This window comes from Patagioenas fasciata, chromosome 8 (genome assembly GCF_037038585.1).
Source record: "Patagioenas fasciata isolate bPatFas1 chromosome 8, bPatFas1.hap1, whole genome shotgun sequence".
Lineage (NCBI taxonomy): Eukaryota > Metazoa > Chordata > Aves > Columbiformes > Columbidae > Patagioenas > Patagioenas fasciata.
This window is the reverse complement of record NC_092527.1, coordinates 4,174,897-4,202,702: the sequence shown is the minus strand read 5'-3', so window position 1 is coordinate 4,202,702 and position 27,806 is coordinate 4,174,897.

The window sequence follows — 27,806 nt, the reverse complement described above, 5'->3', positions numbered from 1 at the left end:
GCTGATCCGTCAATTGGAAAGCCAGGGTGTGATCAGTAAGACTCGCTCACCTTTTAACAGCCCAATCTGGCCAGTGCGAAAGTCTAGTGACGAGTGGAGACTAACTGTAGACTATCGTGGCCTGAATGAAGTTACACCACCACTGAGTGCTGCTGTGCCTGACATGCTAGAACTGCAATTTGAACTGGAGTCAAAGGCAGCCAAGTGGTATGCTACAATTGACATTGCTAATGCATTTTTCTCTATTCCTGTAGCAGCAGAGTGCAGGCCGCAGTTTGCTTTCACCTGGAGGGGCATCCAGTATACATGGAATCGCTTGCCCCAGGGGTGGAAACACAGTCCTACCATCTGCCATGGACTGATCCAGACCACTCTGGAGCAAGGTGAAGCTCCAGAACACTTGCAATATATTGATGACATCATCGTATGGGGCGACACAGCGAAAGAAGTCTTCGAGAAAGGTGAGAGAATAATTCATATTCTTTTGGATGCTGGTTTTGCCATAAAACGAAGCAAGGTCAAGGGACCTGCACGAGAGATCCAGTTTTTAGGAATAAAATGGCAAGATGGCCGTCGTCAAATCCCAATGGAGGTGATCAACAAAATTGCAGCAATGTCTCCACCTACTAATAAAAAGGAGACACAGACTTTCTTGGGCGTTGTAGGTTTTTGGAGAATGCATATTCCTCACTACAGCCACATTGTGAGCCCTCTCTATCGAGTGACTCGTAAAAAGAACCAATTTGAGTGGGGCCCTGAACAACGACAAGCCTTTGAACAAATTAAGCGTGAGATAACTCATGCGGTGGCCCTTGGACCAGTCCGAACCGGACTAGATGTTAAAAATGTGCTCTACACCGCAGCCAGAGATAATGGACTTACTTGGAGCCTCTGGCAGAAAACACCAGGAGAAACCCGAGGTCGACCCTTAGGTTTTTGGAGTCGAGGATACAAAGGATCTGAGGCCAACTATACTCCAACTGAAAAGGAGATACTAGCAGCATATGAAGGAGTTCGAGCTGCTTCAGAAGTGATCGGCACTGAAGCACAGCTCCTCCTGGCACCTCGACTGCCGGTGCTGAGCTGGATGTTCAAAGGGACGGTTCCCTCTCCACATCATGCAACCGAAGTTACATGGAGTAAATGGATTGCACTGATCACGCAACGAGCTCGAATTGGAAGTCCCAGCCGTCCAGGGATATTAGAAGTGATTACAGACTGGCCAGAAAGCAAAGACTTTGGGATGTCTCCAGATGAGGAGGAAGTAAAACGTGCTGAAGAAGCACCACCATATAATACGCTTTCAGAGACTGATAAGCAGTATGCACTGTTCACAGATGGATCCTGTCGTCTTGTAGGAAAACATCGAAGGTGGAAAGCTGCTGTGTGGAGTCCCACACGACAAGTTACAGAAGCCACTGAAGGACAAGGTGAATCCAGTCAGTTTGCAGAAGTGAAAGCCATCCAGCTGGCTTTGGACATTGCTGAACGAGAGAAGTGGCCAATACTTTATCTCTATACTGACTCATGGATGGTAGCAAATGCCTTGTGGGGGTGGCTACAGCAATGGAAGAAAAGCAACTGGCAGCGCAGAGGTAAACCCATTTGGGCTGCCACACTGTGGCAAGACATTGCTGCTCGGCTAGAGAGCCTGCCTGTGAAAGTTCGTCATGTAGATGCTCATGTGCCTAAAAGTCGAGCCACCGAGGAACATCTAAACAACCAACAAGCGGATCAAGCTGCTAAGATTAAAGTAACTGAGGTGGACTTGGACTGGCAACATAAAGGTGAACTTTTCCTAGCTCGGTGGGCCCATGATGCTTCAGGGCATCAAGGCAGAGATGCAACATACAAATGGGCTCGTGATCGAGGGGTGGATTTAACTATGGACACTATTTCACAGGTTATTCATGAATGTGAAACTTGCGCCGAAATCAAACAAGCAAAACGGTTAAAACCTGTATGGTATGGGGGACGATGGTTAAAGTATAAGTATGGAGAAGCTTGGCAAATTGATTATATTACACTTCCACAAACACGTCAAGGTAAGCGTTATGTACTTACAATGGTGGAAGCAACCACTGGATGGTTGGAAACATATGCCGTACCTCATGCTACAGCCTGAAATACTGTCTTGGGCCTTGAGAAGCAAGTCCTCTGGCGGCACGGTACGCCACAAAGAATTGAATCAGACAATGGTACTCATTTCAAAAACAGTATTATAGACAATTGGGCCAAAGAACATGGTATTGAGTGGGTATATCATATTCCATATCATGCACCAGCCTCTGGGAAAATTGAAAGGTACAATGGTTTGTTAAAAACTACACTAAAGGCACTTGGTGGTGGAACCTTTAAAAACTGGGATTCACATTTAGCAAAAGCCACTTGGTTGGTCAACACTAGGGGATCAACCAATCGAGCCGGGCCTGCCCAATCAGAAATTCTACGGACTGTAGAAGGAGATAAAGTCCCTGTAGTACACATGAAAAATATCTTAGGAAAGGCAGTCTGGGTTACTCCTGCCTCAGGCAAAGGCAAACTTATTCGTGGGATTGTTTTTGCCCAGGGACCTGGCAGCACCTGGTGGGTGATGCTTAAGGATGGAGAAGTTCGGTGTATACCTCAAGGGGATTTGATTTCAGGTGAAAATATGCAATGCTGAACTGTATGATGTGAATTGCTGCACTAACAATGTTTACTAAGTGTCTTTCAGATCAAGACAATGGTGATGAAACTAGACCTGGCTTCTTCGAGTGGCGCCCGACACCTTCTTCGAAGTTGGTGTCCTTAACCCACAAACAGTGGTCATGAGATGCACTTGTACGATTTTTCCTGCCCTGGGAGACTGTTGTGACAAAATGAACTTAATGAACTTTTCAAAGGATGGTCCACTGATTAATTACTCCTGTGTATATATGTCCATACGTATATATATATATAGTAGTAGTGATTAATTAGATTATATTGATAGATTGTATTTATAAGGTTTAAGTATTCAGTGAATGTCATATTATAAGGGGTGGAATGTCCTGGTTTTGTTAAAAACAAGTTTCTCTTTTAGTGAATTTGCCTGTCAGCTAAGCCTTCATATTAGCTGCATTTTCCTGGAGAACCCGACACATGTTTTGGTTAAACCTAGCAATGGAATGCAAACTTATTGATAAGCACGGATGGACATCTCGCGAGAGGGGCAACGAGAAAACTGATGGCCGAGAGACTGACCAACGGTGTATAACATTCCATTCACGTGAATACTTCATATAAAAGTGGGAGATCACGAGGATCTCGGCCCTTTGCCTTTTCCCTTTTTTCCTCATGGCTGACATTAGGAGAGGACCTTGCTGGTCGTCCCTGCGAACTGAGGCCTAGTGAGAGACTGAATCCAGCTCCCGTTGGCTACAGAGTCTAATCCAGGACTTTGGGTGCTGGCTCTGCAGTTGCTGAGACTTACAAGATTGGTTTTGTATATTTTTTATTATTTTCTCTATTCTTATTAGTAGCATTAGTAAAACATCTTTAACTTTTCCAACTCTTCTTCTCTCTCTGTCCTTCTTTCCCTCCCGATCGCCTGTCCTGAGTGGGAAGGGGGGAGAGGGAGGGGCAAAAAAGGGGAAGTGGGGGGGAGAGGAGGTTAAAAATACATCTGCCAGGGTTTGATTGTCACCCCACAATCCTAACCCTCGACAGTGAGAGAGGCTGGGACAGAGAACAGGATGAGAAGGAAATAAGGCAAGGCAAGGCAAGGCTGGGCCAAAGGACGTTTCCTTGATTTATATTTTCTACCACATTCATCTGGAGAGGAGGAGGAAAGCCATCAGACCTTATGGATTAGGCCCAAACAAAAGCCCCGGCTACTTGAGACACGTAGACTAAGCCTAAACCACAAAGATCTCTCCATAAAGATGGTTTTTATACTGTACTTCCACAATCTTCTGGCCGTACAGAAGAACAAGCGGCAGATGTATTTAGGCTGAGTCATGGTGGTTTGGTGCAGAGACCATGCATATCATGGGAATATTTCAGCATTTCTGCTGTGGTTTCCATTGTATTGCACCAAAACACCCACCTGATGACATCATTTCAAGAGCAAAAGCAGCAATTTGCAGAATTCAGCTTCTTTGGGGAACTGAGCAATTGCTGAGCTGACACCTAGTCCTGCTGGGTCCCTGTCACCTGCAGAGTGCCCGCATCCTCACCACGGTAGCAGGCATTGTGACAAAGGTTCTACGTCAGCTGGGTGTGGCAGTCGAGCGCCTCCTAGGGGAGGGGAAGCCTGTCAGCCCCGGGCCTGTCACTGCCTGCTGTCCCCCCTGTCACCAGCGAGACCTCTGAAAAGTTTCCAAAACATCCCCAGACTTGGGTCCAAAGTGGCCAAAAGTCTCCAAGAGACAAGTCAGGAAGAAGGATATGGAAGAGAGGGAGAAAGCCAAGGGAGCAGGCCAAAGGGAGGCAAGAGGAAAAAGTAGTGCGGGGCTGCAGGACTGAAATGGAGGAATTGAAAGAGGAAAGCCAGGAAGCAGGAGAGTTTGAGAAAAGGAGAGAGGAAAGAAGAGACATGCAGCCAGACGAGGGCTTAGTGAGAGAGGCTGGGACAGAGAACAGGATGAGAAGGAAATAAGGCAAGGCAAGGCAAGGCTAGGCCAAAGGACGTTTCCTTGATTTATATTTTCTACCACATTCATCTGGAGAGGAGGAAGAAAGCCATCAGACCTTATGGATTAGGCCCAAACAAAAGCCTCGGCTACTTGAGACACTTAGACTAAGCCTAAACCGCAAAGATCTCTCCATAAAGATGGTTTTTATACTGTACTTCCACAATCTTCTGGCAGTACAAAAGAACAAGCGGCAGATGTATTTAGGCTGAGTCATGGTGGTTTGGTGCAGAGACCACGCATATCATGGGAATATTTCAGCATTTCTGCTCTGGTTTTCAGTGTATTGCACCAAAACACCCACCTGATGACATCATTTCAAGAGCAAAAGCAGCAATTTGCAGAATTCAGCTTCTTTGGGGAACTGAGCAAATGCTGAGCTGACACCAAGTCCTGCTGGGTCCCTGTCACCTGCAGAGTGCCCGCATCCTCACCACGGTAGCGGGCATTGTGACAAAGGTTCTACGTCAGCTGGGTGTGGCAGCCGAGCGCCCCCTAGGGGATGGGGAGCCTGTCAGCCCCGGGCCTGTCACTGCCTGCTGTCCGCCCTGTCAGCAGCGAGGCCTCTGAAAAGTTTCCAAAACACCCCCAGACTTGGGTGCAAAGTGGCCAAAAGTCTCCAAGAGACAAGTCGGGAAGAAGGATATGGAACAGAGGGAGAAAGCCAGGGGAGCAGGACAAAGGGAGGCAAGAGGAAAAAGTAGTGCGGGGCTGCAGGACTGAAATGGAGGAATTGAAAGACGAAAGCCAGGAAGCAGGAGAGTTTGAGAAAAGGAGAGAGGAAAGAAGAGACATGCAGCCAGACGAGGGCTTAGTGAGTGTCCTGGTTTTGTTAAAAACAAGTTTCTCTTTTAGTGAATTTGCCTGTCAGCTAAGCCTTCATATTAGCTGCATTTTCCTGGAGAACCCGACACATGTTTTGGTTAAACCTAGCAATGGAATGCAAACTTATTGATAAGCACGGATGGACATCTCGCGAGAGGGACAACGAGAAAACTGATGGCCGAGAGACTGACCAACGGTGTATAACATTCCATTCACGTGAATACTTCATATAAAAGTGGGAGATCACGAGGATCTCGGCCCTTTGCCTTTTCCCTTTTTTCCTCATGGCTGACATTAGGAGAGGACCTTGCTGGTCGTCCCTGCGAACTGAGGCCTAGTGAGAGACTGAATCCAGCTCCTGTTGGCTACAGAGTCTAATCCAGGACTTTGGGTGCTGGCTCTGCAGTTGCTGAGACTTACAAGATTGGTTTTGTATATTTTTTATTATTTTCTCTATTCTTATTAGTAGCATTAGTAAAACATCTTTAACTTTTCCAACTCTTCTTCTCTCTCTGTCCTTCTTTCCCTCCCGATCGCCTGTCCTGAGTGGGAAGGGGGGAGAGGGAGGGGCAAAAAGGGGGAAGTGGGGGGGAGAGGAGGTTAACAATACATCTGCCAGGGTTTGATTGTCACCCCACAATCCTAACCCTCGACAGATAATTGGCGCCCAACGTGGGGCGAGAAAAAGGGGTAAATTTGGAGATTTTTGGCTTTTCTACTGCTCTGACGTACCTTTCAATTTTCTTGGCACGGTGCCAACTCATAGAGTTGTGATACTCACGCATCTGTTTGCTTCGGATATTTTTTAGTGGTATTAAGGCAAAGTGAATTACACTGATTTAAAGATGTTATGGCAAAAGTTGTATCAGTTATTTTCTACATTGTGCTCGCTGATCCCATATCTGTGTTGGTGTTTCTTTCTGAATCGAAGTATTCATTATATAACAACAAGAAACTGGACAGCGGTCATGATGATACTGTGTGGTATGGCACTGGTTTATTTCATTATACTGCAGCCACTAATGAATTTCTACTCGCTTCTGCTTTACCTTGAAAAACCTCCAGGAGAGATTAAAGAGCAGAATGGCTCTATATTTGCTAATTGGTCAAGCGAATATTTAGAAAGGCTGACTAACAATACTTTTGTGTTTTCGCTAGGACAGTTTGCAAATGTTTTAGAGAACTTTGAATACCCTTGGAGCTTTGATAGAACTGTGATGGTGTTATTTGGTTTGCTGAATGTGTGTCAGTTTGTGTTACTGTTAAGAGAAATGAGGTTCAATAGGAGGTTTGCGTCTCTTCTTAGTCCTGAGATTTGCGGTGCGTCTTCGGAAGCTTTAGCAAAAAGCACTCCGAGCCGCTTGAGAAAAAGCAAAACAGCCAAAGCTGCTGCTGCAGCCACTGCCCCCCCAACCGCGGCTTCACAGGCTGAAGCTACAGCTCCTCCGCAGAGCTCCTCTGCCAAGGTCACTGCAGATAACGTTACTTCTCCAGCCTCAAAGGCTAACAAGGCAGCCCCCTCGTCTTCACACACTGGGCACTGTTGCTGCTGTATCCACAGCAATCACTGTGACAGTCATTCAGACTCTGGAAATGAATCAGATGATGGTGAACCCATATCAGCATCAGTTGCTGGTTGTAAGAAAGTCACTAGAAAGACTACCCGTGCAGCAGGTGATGGCACAGGGCCAACATCAACCCAAGAGGCATCATCATCAGGACAGGGTGGAGATGAAGTGACCACCACTCGGTCCTTTTCTCCAGGTGAGCTGAGAGATCTGCGAAAAGACTTTAGTCGTCGTGAAGGCGAGAATATTTTAACCTGGCTGCTGCGATGCTGGGACAATGGGGCAGAAACAATTGAATTAGAAGGTGGTGAAGCCAGGCAGCTGGGATCTCTGTCAAAAGATTCCACCATTGATAGGGCAATTTCAAGAGAGTCTAATGCCACTACTCTCTGGACCCGACTCCTGGCAGCTATGAAAGTCAGATTTCCCTACAAGGAAGATTGTATATCCAAGTTAGGGAAATGGAATACTATGGAGAGAGGTATCCAGTTCCTGAGAGAATTAGCTGTGCGAGAGATCATCTATCTAGGACCAAACAGCCAAGAGGGGACAGACCCAGATAGAATCAATTGTACAAAATCTATGTGGCGCAGATTTGTACAAAGTGCACCACCTGCATATGCTAAGTCATTGGCAGGAATGGTCTGGTCGGCTAGAGGTATACAAGAAATTAATGAAGTGATTGAGCAGCTCCGGTACTTTGAGGACAGCCTTGCTGGTTCTCTACGGGCTTGTGTCTCCGCTGTGGAGAAACTGTGTGAAAAATCTGATGACCGGTTTGAAAAGCTGTTACAAGAAATCAAAGAGCTCAGAGAAGACTCGTACCGTTCACGACCTGCACAAACCTATGTTTCAGCTGTTAGGAGAAGGCGTTTCCAATCTCGAGAGAGAGGGCAGAGACAGCCCACAAAAAGAGGTTCACTGTGGTTCTTCCTACATGAGCAGGGAGAAAACATGAATAAGTGGCATGGAAGGCCTACCTCAGAACTTCAGGAACAAGTACGTGAGATAAAAGGAAAAACTCCTAGGAAAGTGGCTGCTCCAGTTTACAAAAGGAGCAGAAGAGATTCTGATGCTCTTGAAGGAACCTCTAACTCACACCCAGAGACTGTGCAAAACAGGAATTAGAGGTGCCCTGCCTCCAACCAGGTGGAGGAAAGGGATAACAGAGTTTATTGGACTGTACAAATACTATGGCCTGGTACAACACAACCCCAGGAGTACAAAGCTTTAGTGGACACTGGTGCTCAGTGCACAATAATTCCTTCTAATTATAAAGGAACACAATCCATCAATATTGTTGGAGTGACTGGGGGATCCCAGGAACTGACTGTTGTAGAGGCTGAAATGAGCCTAACTGGAAAAAACTGGCAAAAGCATCCCATTGTGACTGGTCCAGATGCTCCGTGCATCCTTGGTATAGACTACCTCAGGAGAGGGTATTTTAAGGACCCAAAAGGGTATAGGTGGGCATTTGGTATAGCAGCTGTGGACACTGAGAAAATTGAACAGCTGTCTGATTTGCCTGGTCTTTCAGATGACCCTTTTGTTGTAGGACTGCTGAGGGTTGACGATCAGCAGGTGCCAATTGCTACCACGACGGTGCATCGCCGGCAATATCGCACCAATCGAGACTCTTTGATTCCTATCCAGAAGCTGATCCGTCAATTGGAAAGCCAGGGTGTGATCAGTAAGACTCGCTCACCTTTTAACAGCCCAATCTGGCCAGTGCGAAAGTCTAGTGACGAGTGGAGACTAACTGTAGACTATCGTGGCCTGAATGAAGTTACACCACCACTGAGTGCTGCTGTGCCTGACATGCTAGAACTGCAATTTGAACTGGAGTCAAAGGCAGCCAAGTGGTATGCTACAATTGACATTGCTAATGCATTTTTCTCTATTCCTGTAGCAGCAGAGTGCAGGCCGCAGTTTGCTTTCACCTGGAGGGGCATCCAGTATACATGGAATCGCTTGCCCCAGGGGTGGAAACACAGTCCTACCATCTGCCATGGACTGATCCAGACCACTCTGGAGCAAGGTGAAGCTCCAGAACACTTGCAATATATTGATGACATCATCGTATGGGGCGACACAGCGAAAGAAGTCTTCGAGAAAGGTGAGAGAATAATTCATATTCTTTTGGATGCTGGTTTTGCCATAAAACGAAGCAAGGTCAAGGGACCTGCACGAGAGATCCAGTTTTTAGGAATAAAATGGCAAGATGGCCGTCGTCAAATCCCAATGGAGGTGATCAACAAAATTGCAGCAATGTCTCCACCTACTAATAAAAAGGAGACACAGACTTTCTTGGGCGTTGTAGGTTTTTGGAGAATGCATATTCCTCACTACAGCCACATTGTGAGCCCTCTCTATCGAGTGACTCGTAAAAAGAACCAATTTGAGTGGGGCCCTGAACAACGACAAGCCTTTGAACAAATTAAGCGTGAGATAACTCATGCGGTGGCCCTTGGACCAGTCCGAACCGGACTAGATGTTAAAAATGTGCTCTACACCGCAGCCAGAGATAATGGACTTACTTGGAGCCTCTGGCAGAAAACACCAGGAGAAACCCGAGGTCGACCCTTAGGTTTTTGGAGTCGAGGATACAAAGGATCTGAGGCCAACTATACTCCAACTGAAAAGGAGATACTAGCAGCATATGAAGGAGTTCGAGCTGCTTCAGAAGTGATCGGCACTGAAGCACAGCTCCTCCTGGCACCTCGACTGCCGGTGCTGAGCTGGATGTTCAAAGGGACGGTTCCCTCTCCACATCATGCAACCGAAGTTACATGGAGTAAATGGATTGCACTGATCACGCAACGAGCTCGAATTGGAAGTCCCAGCCGTCCAGGGATATTAGAAGTGATTACAGACTGGCCAGAAAGCAAAGACTTTGGGATGTCTCCAGATGAGGAGGAAGTAAAACGTGCGGAAGAAGCACCACCATATAATACGCTTTCAGAGACTGATAAGCAGTATGCACTGTTCACAGATGGATCCTGTCGTCTTGTAGGAAAACATCGAAGGTGGAAAGCTGCTGTGTGGAGTCCCACACGACAAGTTACAGAAGCCACTGAAGGACAAGGTGAATCCAGTCAGTTTGCAGAAGTGAAAGCCATCCAGCTGGCTTTGGACATTGCTGAACGAGAGAAGTGGCCAATACTTTATCTCTATACTGACTCATGGATGGTAGCAAATGCCTTGTGGGGGTGGCTACAGCAATGGAAGAAAAGCAACTGGCAGCGCAGAGGTAAACCCATTTGGGCTGCCACACTGTGGCAAGACATTGCTGCTCGGCTAGAGAGCCTGCCTGTGAAAGTTCGTCATGTAGATGCTCATGTGCCTAAAAGTCGAGCCACCGAGGAACATCTAAACAACCAACAAGCGGATCAAGCTGCTAAGATTAAAGTAACTGAGGTGGACTTGGACTGGCAACATAAAGGTGAACTTTTCCTAGCTCGGTGGGCCCATGATGCTTCAGGGCATCAAGGCAGAGATGCAACATACAAATGGGCTCGTGATCGAGGGGTGGATTTAACTATGGACACTATTTCACAGGTTATTCATGAATGTGAAACTTGCGCCGAAATCAAACAAGCAAAACGGTTAAAACCTGTATGGTATGGGGGACGATGGTTAAAGTATAAGTATGGAGAAGCTTGGCAAATTGATTATATTACACTTCCACAAACACGTCAAGGTAAGCGTTATGTACTTACAATGGTGGAAGCAACCACTGGATGGTTGGAAACATATGCCGTACCTCATGCTACAGCCTGAAATACTGTCTTGGGCCTTGAGAAGCAAGTCCTCTGGCGGCACGGTACGCCACAAAGAATTGAATCAGACAATGGTACTCATTTCAAAAACAGTATTATAGACAATTGGGCCAAAGAACATGGTATTGAGTGGGTATATCATATTCCATATCATGCACCAGCCTCTGGGAAAATTGAAAGGTACAATGGTTTGTTAAAAACTACACTAAAGGCACTTGGTGGTGGAACCTTTAAAAACTGGGATTCACATTTAGCAAAAGCCACTTGGTTGGTCAACACTAGGGGATCAACCAATCGAGCCGGGCCTGCCCAATCAGAAATTCTACGGACTGTAGAAGGAGATAAAGTCCCTGTAGTACACATGAAAAATATCTTAGGAAAGGCAGTCTGGGTTACTCCTGCCTCAGGCAAAGGCAAACTTATTCGTGGGATTGTTTTTGCCCAGGGACCTGGCAGCACCTGGTGGGTGATGCTTAAGGATGGAGAAGTTCGGTGTATACCTCAAGGGGATTTGATTTCAGGTGAAAATATGCAATGCTGAACTGTATGATGTGAATTGCTGCACTAACAATGTTTACTAAGTGTCTTTCAGATCAAGACAATGGTGATGAAACTAGACCTGGCTTCTTCGAGTGGCGCCCGACACCTTCTTCGAAGTTGGTGTCCTTAACCCACAAACAGTGGTCATGAGATGCACTTGTACGATTTTTCCTGCCCTGGGAGACTGTTGTGACAAAATGAACTTAATGAACTTTTCAAAGGATGGTCCACTGATTAATTACTCCTGTGTATATATGTCCATACGTATATATATATATAGTAGTAGTGATTAATTAGATTATATTGATAGATTGTATTTATAAGGTTTAAGTATTCAGTGAATGTCATATTATAAGGGGTGGAATGTCCTGGTTTTGTTAAAAACAAGTTTCTCTTTTAGTGAATTTGCCTGTCAGCTAAGCCTTCATATTAGCTGCATTTTCCTGGAGAACCCGACACATGTTTTGGTTAAACCTAGCAATGGAATGCAAACTTATTGATAAGCACGGATGGACATCTCGCGAGAGGGGCAACGAGAAAACTGATGGCCGAGAGACTGACCAACGGTGTATAACATTCCATTCACGTGAATACTTCATATAAAAGTGGGAGATCACGAGGATCTCGGCCCTTTGCCTTTTCCCTTTTTTCCTCATGGCTGACATTAGGAGAGGACCTTGCTGGTCGTCCCTGCGAACTGAGGCCTAGTGAGAGACTGAATCCAGCTCCCGTTGGCTACAGAGTCTAATCCAGGACTTTGGGTGCTGGCTCTGCAGTTGCTGAGACTTACAAGATTGGTTTTGTATATTTTTTATTATTTTCTCTATTCTTATTAGTAGCATTAGTAAAACATCTTTAACTTTTCCAACTCTTCTTCTCTCTCTGTCCTTCTTTCCCTCCCGATCGCCTGTCCTGAGTGGGAAGGGGGGAGAGGGAGGGGCAAAAAGGGGGAAGTGGGGGGGAGAGGAGGTTAAAAATACATCTGCCAGGGTTTGATTGTCACCCCACAATCCTAACCCTCGACAGTGAGAGAGGCTGGGACAGAGAACAGGATGAGAAGGAAATAAGGCAAGGCAAGGCAAGGCTGGGCCAAAGGACGTTTCCTTGATTTATATTTTCTACCACATTCATCTGGAGAGGAGGAGGAAAGCCATCAGACCTTATGGATTAGGCCCAAACAAAAGCCCCGGCTACTTGAGACACGTAGACTAAGCCTAAACCACAAAGATCTCTCCATAAAGATGGTTTTTATACTGTACTTCCACAATCTTCTGGCCGTACAGAAGAACAAGCGGCAGATGTATTTAGGCTGAGTCATGGTGGTTTGGTGCAGAGACCATGCATATCATGGGAATATTTCAGCATTTCTGCTGTGGTTTCCATTGTATTGCACCAAAACACCCACCTGATGACATCATTTCAAGAGCAAAAGCAGCAATTTGCAGAATTCAGCTTCTTTGGGGAACTGAGCAATTGCTGAGCTGACACCTAGTCCTGCTGGGTCCCTGTCACCTGCAGAGTGCCCGCATCCTCACCACGGTAGCAGGCATTGTGACAAAGGTTCTACGTCAGCTGGGTGTGGCAGTCGAGCGCCTCCTAGGGGAGGGGAAGCCTGTCAGCCCCGGGCCTGTCACTGCCTGCTGTCCCCCCTGTCACCAGCGAGGCCTCTGAAAAGTTTCCAAAACATCCCCAGACTTGGGTCCAAAGTGGCCAAAAGTCTCCAAGAGACAAGTCAGGAAGAAGGATATGGAAGAGAGGGAGAAAGCCAAGGGAGCAGGCCAAAGGGAGGCAAGAGGAAAAAGTAGTGCGGGGCTGCAGGACTGAAATGGAGGAATTGAAAGAGGAAAGCCAGGAAGCAGGAGAGTTTGAGAAAAGGAGAGAGGAAAGAAGAGACATGCAGCCAGACGAGGGCTTAGTGAGAGAGGCTGGGACAGAGAACAGGATGAGAAGGAAATAAGGCAAGGCAAGGCAAGGCTAGGCCAAAGGACGTTTCCTTGATTTATATTTTCTACCACATTCATCTGGAGAGGAGGAAGAAAGCCATCAGACCTTATGGATTAGGCCCAAACAAAAGCCTCGGCTACTTGAGACACTTAGACTAAGCCTAAACCGCAAAGATCTCTCCATAAAGATGGTTTTTATACTGTACTTCCACAATCTTCTGGCAGTACAAAAGAACAAGCGGCAGATGTATTTAGGCTGAGTCATGGTGGTTTGGTGCAGAGACCACGCATATCATGGGAATATTTCAGCATTTCTGCTCTGGTTTTCAGTGTATTGCACCAAAACACCCACCTGATGACATCATTTCAAGAGCAAAAGCAGCAATTTGCAGAATTCAGCTTCTTTGGGGAACTGAGCAAATGCTGAGCTGACACCAAGTCCTGCTGGGTCCCTGTCACCTGCAGAGTGCCCGCATCCTCACCACGGTAGCGGGCATTGTGACAAAGGTTCTACGTCAGCTGGGTGTGGCAGCCGAGCGCCCCCTAGGGGATGGGGAGCCTGTCAGCCCCGGGCCTGTCACTGCCTGCTGTCCGCCCTGTCAGCAGCGAGGCCTCTGAAAAGTTTCCAAAACACCCCCAGACTTGGGTGCAAAGTGGCCAAAAGTCTCCAAGAGACAAGTCGGGAAGAAGGATATGGAACAGAGGGAGACAGGCACGGGAGCAGGACAAAGGGAGGCAAGAGGAAAAAGTAGTGCGGGGCTGCAGGACTGAAATGGAGGAATTGAAAGACGAAAGCCAGGAAGCAGGAGAGTTTGAGAAAAGGAGAGAGGAAAGAAGAGACATGCAACCAGACGAGGGCTTAGTGAGAGAGGTTGGGACAGAGAACAGGATGAGAAGGAAATAAGGCAAGACACGGAAAGGCTAGACCAAAGGACGTTTCCTTGATTTATATTTTCTACCACATTCATCTGGAGATGAGGAGGAAAGCCATAAGACCTTATAGATTAGGCCCAAACAAAAACCCCAGCTACTTGAGACACTTAGACTAAGCCTAAACCACAAAGATCTCTTCATAAAGATGGTTTTTACAGTGTACTTCCACAATCTGCTGGCAGTACAAAAGAACAAGCGGCAGATGTATTTAGGCTGAGTCATGGTGGTTTGGTGCAGAGACCGTGCATATCATGGGAATATTTCAGCATTTCTGCACTGGTTTTCAGTGTATTACACCAAAACACCCACCTGATATCATCATTTCAAGAGCAAAAGCAGCAATTTGCAGAATTCAGCTTCTTTGGAGAACTGAGCAATTGCTGAGCTGACACCAAGTCCTGCTGGGTCCCTGTCACCTGCAGAGTGCCCGCATCCTCACCATGGTCGCGGGCATTGTGACAAAGGTTCTATGTCAGCTGGGTGTGGCAGCCGAGCGCCCGCTAGGGGAGGGGGAGCCTGTCAGCCCCGGGCCTCTCACTGCCTGCTCTCCCCCCTGTCACCAGCGAGGCCTCTGAAAAGTTTCCAAAACATCCCCAGACTTGGCTCCAAAGTGGCCAAAAGTCTCCAAGAGACAAGTCGGGAAGAAGGATATGGAACAGAGGGAGACAAGCATGGGAGCAGGCCAAAGGCAGGTAAGAGGAAAAACTAGTGCGGGGCTGCAGGACTGAAATGGAGGAATTGAAAGACGAAAGCCAGGAAGCAGGAGAGTTTGAGAAAAGGAGAGAGGAAAGAAGAGACATGCAGCCAGACGAGGGCTTAGTGAGAGAGGCTGGGACAGAGAACAGGATGAGAAGGAAATAAGGCAAGGCAAGGCAAGGCTAGGCCAAAGGACGTTTCTTTGATTTATATTTTCTACCACATTCATCTGGAGATGAGGAGGAAAGCCATCAAACCTTATGGATTAGGCCCAAACAAAAGCCCCGGCTACTTGAGACACTTAGACTAAGCCTAAACCACAAAGATCTCTTCATAAAGATGGTTTTTATACTGTACTTCCACAATCTTCTGGCAGTACAGAAGAACAAGCGGCAGATGTACTTAGGCTGAGTCATGGTGGTTTGGTGCAGAGACCATGCATATCATGGGAATAGTTCAGCATTTCTGCTCTGGTTTTCAGTGTATTACACTAAAACACCCACCTGATGACATCATTTCAAGAGCAAAAGCAGCAATTTGCAGAATTCAGCTTCTTTGGGGAACTGAGCAATTGCTGAGCTGACACCAAGTCCTGCTGGGTCCCTGTCACCTGCAGAGTGCCCGCATCCTCACCACGGTAACGGGCATTGTGACAAAGGTTCTATGTCAGCTGGGTGTGGCAGCCGAGCGCCCGCTAGGGGAGGGGGAGCCTGTCAGCCCCGGGCCTGTCACTGCCTGCTGTCCCCCCTGTCACCAGCGAGGCCTCTGAAAAGTTTCCAAAACATCCCCAGACTTGGGTCCAAAGTGGCCAAAAGTCTCCAAGAGACAAGTCGGGAAGAAGGATATGGAACAGAGGGAGACAGGCACAGGAGCAGGCCAAAGGGAGGTAAGAGGAAAAACTAGTGCGGGGCTGCAGGACTGAAACGGAGGAATTGAAAGACGAAAGCCAGGAAGCAGGAGAGTTTGAGAAAAGGAGAGAGGAAAGAAGAGACATGCAGCCAGACGAGGGCTTAGTGAGAGAGGCTGGGACAGAGAACAGGATGAGAAGGAAATAAGGCAAGGCTAGGCCAAAGGACGTTTCTTTGATTTATATTTTCTACCACATTCATCTGGAGATGAGGAGGAAAGCCATCAGACCTTATGGATTAGGCCCAAACAAAAGCCCCGGCTACTTGAGACACTTAGACTAAGCCTAAACCACAAAGATCTCTCCATAAAGATGGTTTTTATACTGTACTTCCACAATCTTCTGGCAGTACAGAAGAACAAGCGGCAGATGTACTTAGGCTGAGTCATGGTGGTTTGGTGCAGAGACCATGCATATCATGGGAATAGTTCAGCATTTCTGCTCTGGTTTTCAGTGTATTACACCAAAACACCCACCTGATGACATCATTTCAAGAGCAAAAGCAGCAATTTGCAGAATTCAGCTTCTTTGGGGAACTGAGCAATTGCTGAGCTGACACCACGTCCTGCTGGGTCCCTGTCACCTGCAGAGTGCCCGCATCCTCACCACGGTAACGGGCATTGTGACAAAGGTTCTATGTCAGCTGGGTGTGGCAGCCGAGCGCCCGCTAGGGGAGGGGGAGCCTGTCAGCCCCGGGCCTGTCACTGCCTGCTGTCTCCCCTGTCACCAGCGAGGCCTCTGAAAAGTTTCCAAAACATCCCCAGACTTGGCTCCAAAGTGGCCAAAAGTCTCCAAGAGACAAGTCGGGAAGAAGGATAAGGAACAGAGGGAGACAAGCATGGGAGCAGGCCAAAGGCAGGTAAGAGGAAAAACTAGTGCGGGGCTGCAGGACTGAAATGGAAGAATTGAAAGACGAAAGCCAGGAAGCAGGAGAGTTTGAGAAAAGGAGAGAGGAAAGAAGAGACATGCAGCCAGACGAGGGCTTAGTGAGAGAGGCTGGGACAGAGAACAGGATGAGAAGGAAATAAGGCAAGGCAAGGCAAGGCTAGGCCAAAGGACGTTTCTTTGATTTATATTTTCTACCACATTCATCTGGAGATGAGGAGGAAAGCCATCAGACCTTATGGACTAGGCCCAAACAAAAGCCCCGGCTACTTGAGACACTTAGACTAAGTCTCAACCACAAAGATCTCTCCATAAAGATTGTTTTTATACTGTACTTCCACAATCTTCTGGCAGTACAGAAGAACAAGCGGCAGATGTACTTAGGCTGAGTCATGGTGGTTTGGTGCAGAGACCATGCATATCATGGGAATAGTTCAGCATTTCTGCTCTGGTTTTCAGTGTATTACACCAAAACACCCACCTGATGACATCATTTCAAGAGCAAAAGCAGCAATTTGCAGAATTCAGCTTCTTTGGGGAACTGAGCAATTGCTGAGCTGACACCAAGTCCTGCTGGGTCCCTGTCACCTGCAGAGTGCCCGCATCCTCACCACGGTAACGGGCATTGTGACAAAGGTTCTATGTCAGCTGGGTGTGGCAGCCGAGCGCCCGCTAGGGGAGGGGGAGCCTGTCAGCCCCGGGCCTGTCACTGCCTGCTGTCCCCCCTGTCACCAGCGAGGCCTCTGAAAAGTTTCCAAAACATCCCCAGACTTGGCTCCAAAGTGGCCAAAAGTCTCCAAGAGACAAGTCGGGAAGAAGGATAAGGAACAGAGGGAGACAAGCATGGGAGCAGGCCAAAGGCAGGTAAGAGGAAAAACTAGTGCGGGGCTGCAGGACTGAAATGGAAGAATTGAAAGACGAAAGCCAGGAAGCAGGAGAGTTTGAGAAAAGGAGAGAGGAAAGAAGAGACATGCAGCCAGACGAGGGCTTAGTGAGAGAGGCTGGGACAGAGAACAGGATGAGAAGGAAATAAGGCAAGGCAAGGCAAGGCTAGGCCAAAGGACGTTTCTTTGATTTATATTTTCTACCACATTCATCTGGAGATGAGGAGGAAAGCCATCAGACCTTATGGACTAGGCCCAAACAAAAGCCCCGGCTACTTGAGACACTTAGACTAAGTCTCAACCACAAAGATCTCTCCATAAAGATTGTTTTTATACTGTAGTTCTACAATCTTCTGGCAGTACAGAAGAACAAGCGGCAGATGTACTTAGGCTGAGTCATGGTGGTTTGGTGCAGAGACCATGCATATCATGGGAATAGTTCAGCATTTCTGCTCTGGTTTTCAGTGTATTACACCAAAACACCCACCTGATGACATCATTTCAAGAGCAAAAGCAGCAATTTGCAGAATTCAGCTTCTTTGGAGAACTGAGCAATTGCTGAGCTGACAGCAGTCCTGCTGGGTCCCTGTCACCTGCAGAGTGCCCGCATCACCACCACGGTCGCGGGCATTGTGACAAAGGTTCTATGTCAGCTGGGTGTGGCAGCCGAGCGCCCGCTAGGGGAGGGGGAGCCTGTCAGCCCCGGGCCTGTCACTGCCTGCTGTCCCCCCTGTCATCCGCGAGGCATCTGAAAAGTTTCCAAAACATCCCCAGACTTGGCTCCAAAGTGGCCAAAAGTCTCCAAGAGACAAGTCGGGAAGAAGGATATGGAACAGAGGGAGACAGGCACGGGAGCAGGCCAAAGGGAGGTGAGAGGAAAAACTAGTGCGGGGCTGCAGGACTGAAACGGAGGAATTGAAAGACGAAAGCCAGGAAGCAGGAGAGTTTGAGAAAAGGAGAGAGGAAAGAAGAGACATGCAGCCAGACGAGGGCTTAGTGAGAGAGGCTGGGACAGAGAACAGGATGAGAAGGAAATAAGGCAAGGCTAGGCCAAAGGACGTTTCTTTGATTTATATTTTCTACCACATTCATCTGGAGATGAGGAGGAAAGCCATCAGACCTTATGGATTAGGCCCAAACAAAAGCCCCGGCTACTTGAGACACTTGGACTAAGCCTAAACCACAAAGATCTCTCCATAAAGATGGTTTTTATACTGTACTTCCACAATCTTCTGGCAGTACAGAAGAACAAGCGGCAGATGTACTTAGGCTGAGTCATGGTGGTTTGGTGCAGAGACCATGCATATCATGGGAATAGTTCAGCATTTCTGCTCTGGTTTTCAGTGTATTACACTAAAACACCCACCTGATGACATCATTTCAAGAGCAAAAGCAGCAATTTGCAGAATTCAGCTTCTTTGGGGAACTGAGCAATTGCTGAGCTGACACCACGTCCTGCTGGGTCCCTGTCACCTGCAGAGTGCCCGCATCCTCACCACGGTAGCGGGCATTGTGACAAAGGTTCTATATCAGCTGGGTGTGGCAGCCGAGCGCCCGCTAGGGGAGGGGGAGCCTGTCAGCCCCGGGCCTGTCACTGCCTGCTGTCCTCCCTGTCAGCAGCGAGGCCTCTGAAAAGTTTCCAAAACATCCCCAGACTTGGCTCCAAAGTGGCCAAAAGTCTCCAAGAGACAAGTCGGGAAGAAGGATATGGAACAGAGGGAGACAGGCACGGGAGCAGGCCAAAGGGAGGTAAGAGGAAAAACTAGTGCGGGGCTGCAGGACTGAAATGGAGGAATTGAAAGATGAAAGCCAGGAAGCAGGAGAGTTTGAGAAAAGGAGAGAGGAAAGAAGAGACATGCAGCCAGACGAGGGCTTAGTGAGAGAGGCTGGGACAGAGAACAGGATGAGAAGGAAATAAGGCAAGGCAAGGCAAGGCTAGGCCAAAGGACGTTTCTTTGATTTATATTTTCTACCACATTCATCTGGAGATGAGGAGGAAAGCCATCAAACCTTATGGATTAGGCCCAAACAAAAGCCCCGGCTACTTGAGACACTTAGACTAAGCCTAAACCACAAAGATGTCTCCATAAAGATGGTTTTTATACTGTACTTCTACAATCTTCTGGCAGTACAGAAGAACAAGCGGCAGATGTACTTAGGCTGAGTCATGGTGGTTTGGTGCAGAGACCATGCATATCATGGGAATAGTTCAGCATTTCTGCTCTGGTTTTCAGTGTATTACACCAAAACACCCACCTGATGACATCATTTCAAGAGCAAAAGCAGCAATTTGCAGAATTCAGCTTCTTTGGGGAACTGAGCAATTGCTGAGCTGACACCAAGTCCTGCTGGGTCCCTGTCACCTGCAGAGTGCCCGCATCCTCACCACGGTAGCGGGCATTGTGAAAAAGGTTCTATGTCAGCTGGGTGTGGCAGCCGAGCGCCCGCTAGGGGAGGGGGAGCCTGTCAGCCCCGGGCCTGTCACTGCCTGCTGTCCCCCCTGTCACCAGCGAGGCCTCTGAAAAGTTTCCAAAACATCCCCAGACTTGGCTCCAAAGTGGCCAAAAGTCTCCAAGAGACAAGTCGGGAAGAAGGATATGGAACAGAGGGAGACAGGCACAGGAGCAGGCCAAAGGGAGGTAAGAGGAAAAACTAGTGCGGGGCTGCAGGACTGAAACGGAGGAATTGAAAGACGAAAGCCAGGAAGCAGGAGAGTTTGAGAAAAGGAGAGAGGAAAGAAGAGACATGCAGCCAGACGAGGGCTTAGTGAGAGAGGCTGGGACAGAGAACAGGATGAGAAGGAAATAAGGCAAGGCTAGGCCAAAGGACGTTTCTTTGATTTATATTTTCTACCACATTCATCTGGAGATGAGGAGGAAAGCCATCAGACCTTATGGATTAGGCCCAAACAAAAGCCCCGGCTACTTGAGACACTTAGACTAAGCCTAAACCACAAAGATCTCTCCATAAAGATGGTTTTTATACTGTACTTCCACAATCTTCTGGCAGTACAGAAGAACAAGCGGCAGATGTACTTAGGCTGAGTCATGGTGGTTTGGTGCAGAGACCATGCATATCATGGGAATAGTTCAGCATTTCTGCTCTGGTTTTCAGTGTATTACACTAAAACACCCACCTGATGACATCATTTCAAGAGCAAAAGCAGCAATTTGCAGAATTCAGCTTCTTTGGAGAACTGAGCAATTGCTGAGCTGACACCAAGTCCTGCTGGGTCCCTGTCACCTGCAGAGTGCCCGCATCCTCACCACGGTAACGGGCATTGTGACAAAGGTTCTATGTCAGCTGGGTGTGGCAGCCGAGCGCCCGCTAGGGGAGGGGGAGCCTGTCAGCCCCGGGCCTGTCACTGCCTGCTGTCCCCCCTGTCACCAGCGAGGCCTCTGAAAAGTTTCCAAAACATCCCCAGACTTGGCTCCAAAGTGGCCAAAAGTCTCCAAGAGACAAGTCGGGAAGAAGGATATGGAACAGAGGGAGACAGGCACGGGAGCAGGCCAAAGGGAGGTAAGAGGAAAAACTAGTGCGGGGCTGCAGGACTGAAATGGAGGAATTGAAAGATGAAAGCCAGGAAGCAGGAGAGTTTGAGAAAAGGAGAGAGGAAAGAAGAGACATGCAGCCAGACGAGGGCTTAGTGAGAGAGGCTGGGACAGAGAACAGGATGAGAAGGAAATAAGGCAAGGCAAGGCAAGGCTAGGCCAAAGGACGTTTCTTTGATTTATATTTTCTACCACATTCATCTGGAGATGAGGAGGAAAGCCATCAAACCTTATGGATTAGGCCCAAACAAAAGCCCCGGCTACTTGAGACACTTAGACTAAGCCTAAACCACAAAGATGTCTCCATAAAGATGGTTTTTATACTGTACTTCTACAATCTTCTGGCAGTACAGAAGAACAAGCGGCAGATGTACTTAGGCTGAGTCATGGTGGTTTGGTGCAGAGACCATGCATATCATGGGAATAGTTCAGCATTTCTGCTCTGGTTTTCAGTGTATTACACCAAAACACCCACCTGATGACATCATTTCAAGAGCAAAAGCAGCAATTTGCAGAATTCAGCTTCTTTGGGGAACTGAGCAATTGCTGAGCTGACACCAAGTCCTGCTGGGTCCCTGTCACCTGCAGAGTGCCCGCATCCTCACCACGGTAGCGGGCATTGTGAAAAAGGTTCTATGTCAGCTGGGTGTGGCAGCCGAGCGCCCGCTAGGGGAGGGGGAGCCTGTCAGCCCCGGGCCTGTCACTGCCTGCTGTCCCCCCTGTCACCAGCGAGGCCTCTGAAAAGTTTCCAAAACATCCCCAGACTTGGCTCCAAAGTGGCCAAAAGTCTCCAAGAGACAAGTCGGGAAGAAGGATATGGAACAGAGGGAGACAGGCACAGGAGCAGGCCAAAGGGAGGTAAGAGGAAAAACTAGTGCGGGGCTGCAGGACTGAAACGGAGGAATTGAAAGACGAAAGCCAGGAAGCAGGAGAGTTTGAGAAAAGGAGAGAGGAAAGAAGAGACATGCAGCCAGACGAGGGCTTAGTGAGAGAGGCTGGGACAGAGAACAGGATGAGAAGGAAATAAGGCAAGGCTAGGCCAAAGGACGTTTCTTTGATTTATATTTTCTACCACATTCATCTGGAGATGAGGAGGAAAGCCATCAGACCTTATGGATTAGGCCCAAACAAAAGCCCCGGCTACTTGAGACACTTAGACTAAGCCTAAACCACAAAGATCTCTCCATAAAGATGGTTTTTATACTGTACTTCCACAATCTTCTGGCAGTACAGAAGAACAAGCGGCAGATGTACTTAGGCTGAGTCATGGTGGTTTGGTGCAGAGACCATGCATATCATGGGAATAGTTCAGCATTTCTGCTCTGGTTTTCAGTGTATTACACTAAAACACCCACCTGATGACATCATTTCAAGAGCAAAAGCAGCAATTTGCAGAATTCAGCTTCTTTGGAGAACTGAGCAATTGCTGAGCTGACACCAAGTCCTGCTGGGTCCCTGTCACCTGCAGAGTGCCCGCATCCTCACCACGGTAACGGGCATTGTGACAAAGGTTCTATGTCAGCTGGGTGTGGCAGCCGAGCGCCCGCTAGGGGAGGGGGAGCCTGTCAGCCCCGGGCCTGTCACTGCCTGCTGTCCCCCCTGTCACCAGCGAGGCCTCTGAAAAGTTTCCAAAACATCCCCAGACTTGGCTCCAAAGTGGCCAAAAGTCTCCAAGAGACAAGTCGGGAAGAAGGATATGGAACAGAGGGAGACAGGCACAGGAGCAGGCCAAAGGGAGGTAAGAGGAAAAACTAGTGCGGGGCTGCAGGACTGAAACGGAGGAATTGAAAGACGAAAGCCAGGAAGCAGGAGAGTTTGAGAAAAGGAGAGAGGAAAGAAGAGACATGCAGCCAGATGAGGGCTTAGTGAGAGAGGCTGGGACAGAGAACAGGATGAGAAGGAAATAAGGCAAGGCTAGGCCAAAGGACGTTTCTTTGATTTATATTTTCTACCACATTCATCTGGAGATGAGGAGGAAAGCCATCAGACCTTATGGATTAGGCCCAAACAAAAGCCCCGGCTACTTGAGACACTTAGACTAAGCCTAAACCACAAAGATCTCTCCATAAAGATGGTTTTTATACTGTACTTCCACAATCTTCTGGCAGTACAGAAGAACAAGCGGCAGATGTACTTAGGCTGAGTCATGGTGGTTTGGTGCAGAGACCATGCATATCATGGGAATAGTTCAGCATTTCTGCTCTGGTTTTCAGTGTATTACACTAAAACACCCACCTGATGACATCATTTCAAGAGCAAAAGCAGCAATTTGCAGAATTCAGCTTCTTTGGAGAACTGAGCAATTGCTGAGCTGACACCAAGTCCTGCTGGGTCCCTGTCACCTGCAGAGTGCCCGCATCCTCACCACGGTAACGGGCATTGTGACAAAGGTTCTATGTCAGCTGGGTGTGGCAGCCGAGCGCCCGCTAGGGGAGGGGGAGCCTGTCAGCCCCGGGCCTGTCACTGCCTGCTGTCCCCCCTGTCACCAGCGAGGCCTCTGAAAAGTTTCCAAAACATCCCCAGACTTGGCTCCAAAGTGGCCAAAAGTCTCCAAGAGACAAGTCGGGAAGAAGGATATGGAACAGAGGGAGACAGGCACAGGAGCAGGCCAAAGGGAGGTAAGAGGAAAAACTAGTGCGGGGCTGCAGGACTGAAACGGAGGAATTGAAAGACGAAAGCCAGGAAGCAGGAGAGTTTGAGAAAAGGAGAGAGGAAAGAAGAGACATGCAGCCAGACGAGGGCTTAGTGAGAGAGGCTGGGACAGAGAACAGGATGAGAAGGAAATAAGGCAAGGCTAGGCCAAAGGACGTTTCTTTGATTTATATTTTCTACCACATTCATCTGGAGATGAGGAGGAAAGCCATCAGACCTTATGGACTAGGCCCAAACAAAAGCCCCGGCTACTTGAGACACTTAGACTAAGTCTCAACCACAAAGATCTCTCCATAAAGATTGTTTTTATACTGTAGTTCTACAATCTTCTGGCAGTACAGAAGAACAAGCGGCAGATGTACTTAGGCTGAGTCATGGTGGTTTGGTGCAGAGACCATGCATATCATGGGAATAGTTCAGCATTTCTGCTCTGGTTTTCAGTGTATTACACTAAAACACCCACCTGATGACATCATTTCAAGAGCAAAAGCAGCAATTTGCAGAATTCAGCTTCTTTGGGGAACTGAGCAATTGCTGAGCTGACACCACGTCCTGCTGGGTCCCTGTCACCTGCAGAGTGCCCGCATCCTCACCACGGTAGCGGGCATTGTGACAAAGGTTCTATGTCAGCTGAGTGTGGCAGCCGAGCGCCCGCTAGGGGAGGGGGAGCCTGTCAGCCCCGGGCCCGTCACTGCCTGCTCTCCCCCCTGTCACCAGCGAGGCCTCTGAAAAGTTTCCAAAACATCCCCAGACTTGGCTCCAAAGTGGCCAAAAGTCTCCAAGAGACAAGTCGGGAAGAAGGATATGGAACAGAGGGAGACAAGCATGGGAGCAGGCCAAAGGCAGGTAAGAGGAAAAACTAGTGCGGGGCTGCAGGACTGAAATGGAGGAATTGAAAGACGAAAGCCAGGAAGCAGGAGAGTTTGAGAAAAGGAGAGAGGAAAGAAGAGACATGCAGCCAGACGAGGGCTTAGTGAGAGAGGCTGGGACAGAGAACAGGATGAGAAGGAAATAAGGCAAGGCAAGGCAAGGCTAGGCCAAAGGACGTTTCTTTGATTTATATTTTCTACCACATTCATCTGGAGATGAGGAGGAAAGCCATCAGACCTTATGGATTAGGCCCAAACAAAAGCCCCGGCTACTTGAGACATTTAGACTAAGCCTAAACCACAAAGATCTCTCCATAAAGATGGTTTTTATACTGTACTTCCACAATCTTCTGGCAGTACAGAAGAACAAGCGGCAGATGTACTTAGGCTGAGTCATGGTGGTTTGGTGCAGAGACCATGCATATCATGGGAATAGTTCAGCATTTCTGCTCTGGTTTTCAGTGTATTACACCAAAACACCCACCTGATGACATCATTTCAAGAGCAAAAGCAGCAATTTGCAGAATTCGGCTTCTTTGGAGAACTGAGCAATTGCTGAGCTGACAGCAAGTCCTGCTGGGTCCCTGTCACCTGCAGAGTGCCCGCATCCTCACCACGGTCGCGGGCATTGTGACAAAGGTTCTATGTCAGCTGGGTGTGGCAGCCGAGCGCCCGCTAGGGGAGGGGGAGCCTGTCAGCCCCGGGCCTGTCACTGCCTGCTGTCCCCCCTGTCACCAGCGAGGCCTCTGAAAAGTTTCCAAAACATCCCCAGACTTGGCTCCAAAGTGGCCAAAAGTCTCCAAGAGACAAGTCGGGAAGAAGGATATGGAACAGAGGGAGACAGGCAGGGGAGCAGGCCAAAGGGAGGTAAGAGGAAAAACTAGTGCGGGGCTGCAGGACTGAAACGGAGGAATTGAAAGACGAAAGCCAGGAAGCAGGAGAGTTTGAGAAAAGGAGAGAGGAAAGAAGAGACGTGCAGCCAGACGAGGGCTTAGTGAGAGAGGCTGGGACAGAGAACAGGATGAGAAGGAAATAAGGCAAGGCTAGGCCAAAGGACGTTTCTTTGATTTATATTTTCTACCACATTCATCTGGAGATGAGGAGGAAAGCCATCAGACCTTATGGATTAGGCCCAAACAAAAGCCCCGGCTACTTGAGACACTTAGACTAAGCCTAAACCACAAAGATCTCTCCATAAAGATGGTTTATATACTGTACTTCCACAATCTTCTGGCAGTACAGAAGAACAAGCGGCAGATGTACTTAGGCTGAGTCATGGTGGTTTGGTGCAGAGACCATGCATATCATGGGAATAGTTCAGCATTTCTGCTCTGGTTTTCAGTGTATTACACCAAAACACCCACCTGATGACATCATTTCAAGAGCAAAAGCAGCAATTTGCAGAATTCGGCTTCTTTGGAGAACTGAGCAATTGCTGAGCTGACACCAAGTCCTGCTGGGTCCCTGTCACCTGCAGAGTGCCCGCATCCTCACCACGGTAGCGGGCATTGTGACAAAGGTTCTATGTCAGCTGGGTGTGGCAGCCGAGCGCCCGCTAGGGGAGGGGGAGCCTGTCAGCCCCGGGCCTGTCACTGCCTGCTGTCCCCCCTGTCACCAGCGAGGCCTCTGAAAAGTTTCCAAAACATCCCCAGACTTGGCTCCAAAGTGGCCAAAAGTCTCCAAGAGACAAGTCGGGAAGAAGGATATGGAACAGAGGGAGACAGGCACGGGAGCAGGCCAAAGGGAGGTAAGCGGAAAAACTAGTGCGGGGCTGCAGGACTGAAACGGAGGAATTGAAAGACGAAAGCCAGGAAGCAGGAGAGTTTGAGAAAAGGAGAGAGGAAAGAAGAGACATGCAGCCAGACGAGGGCTTAGTGAGAGAGGCTGGGACAGAGAACAGGATGAGAAGGAAATAAGGCAAGGCTAGGCCAAAGGACGTTTCTTTGATTTATATTTTCTAGGCCCAAACAAAAGCCCCGGCTACTTGAGACACTTAGACTAAGCCTAAACCACAAAGATCTCTCCATAAAGATGGTTTATATACTGTACTTCCACAATCTTCTGGCAGTACAGAAGAACAAGCGGCAGATGTACTTAGGCTGAGTCATGGTGGTTTGGTGCAGAGACCATGCATATCATGGGAATAGTTCAGCATTTCTGCTCTGGTTTTCAGTGTATTACACCAAAACACCCACCTGATGACATCATTTCAAGAGCAAAAGCAGCAATTTGCAGAATTCGGCTTCTTTGGAGAACTGAGCAATTGCTGAGCTGACACCAAGTCCTGCTGGGTCCCTGTCACCTGCAGAGTGCCCGCATCCTCACCACGGTAGCGGGCATTGTGACAAAGGTTCTATGTCAGCTGGGTGTGGCAGCCGAGCGCCCGCTAGGGGAGGGGGAGCCTGTCAGCCCCGGGCCTGTCACTGCCTGCTGTCCCCCCTGTCACCAGCGAGGCCTCTGAAAAGTTTCCAAAACATCCCCAGACTTGGCTCCAAAGTGGCCAAAAGTCTCCAAGAGACAAGTCGGGAAGAAGGATATGGAACAGAGGGAGACAGGCACGGGAGCAGGCCAAAGGGAGGTAAGAGGAAAAACTAGTGCGGGGCTGCAGGACTGAAACGGAGGAATTGAAAGACGAAAGCCAGGAAGCAGGAGAGTTTGAGAAAAGGAGAGAGGAAAGAAGAGACATGCAGCCAGACGAGGGCATAGTGAGAGAGGCTGGGACAGAGAACAGGATGAGAAGGAAATAAGGCAAGGCTAGGCCAAAGGACGTTTCTTTGATTTATATTTTCTACCACATTCATCTGGAGATGAGGAGGAAAGTCATCAGACCTTATGGATTAGGCCCAAACAAAAGCCCCGGCTACTTGAGACACTTAGACTAAGCCTAAACCACAAAGATCTCTCCATAAAGATGGTTTTTATACTGTACTTCCACAATCTTCTGGCAGTACAGAAGAACAAGCGGCAGATGTACTTAGGCTGAGTCATGGTGGTTTGGTGCAGAGACCATGCATATCATGGGAATAGTTCAGCATTTCTGCTCTGGTTTTCAGTGTATTACACCAAAACACCCACCTGATGACATCATTTCAAGAGCAAAAGCAGCAATTTGCAGAATT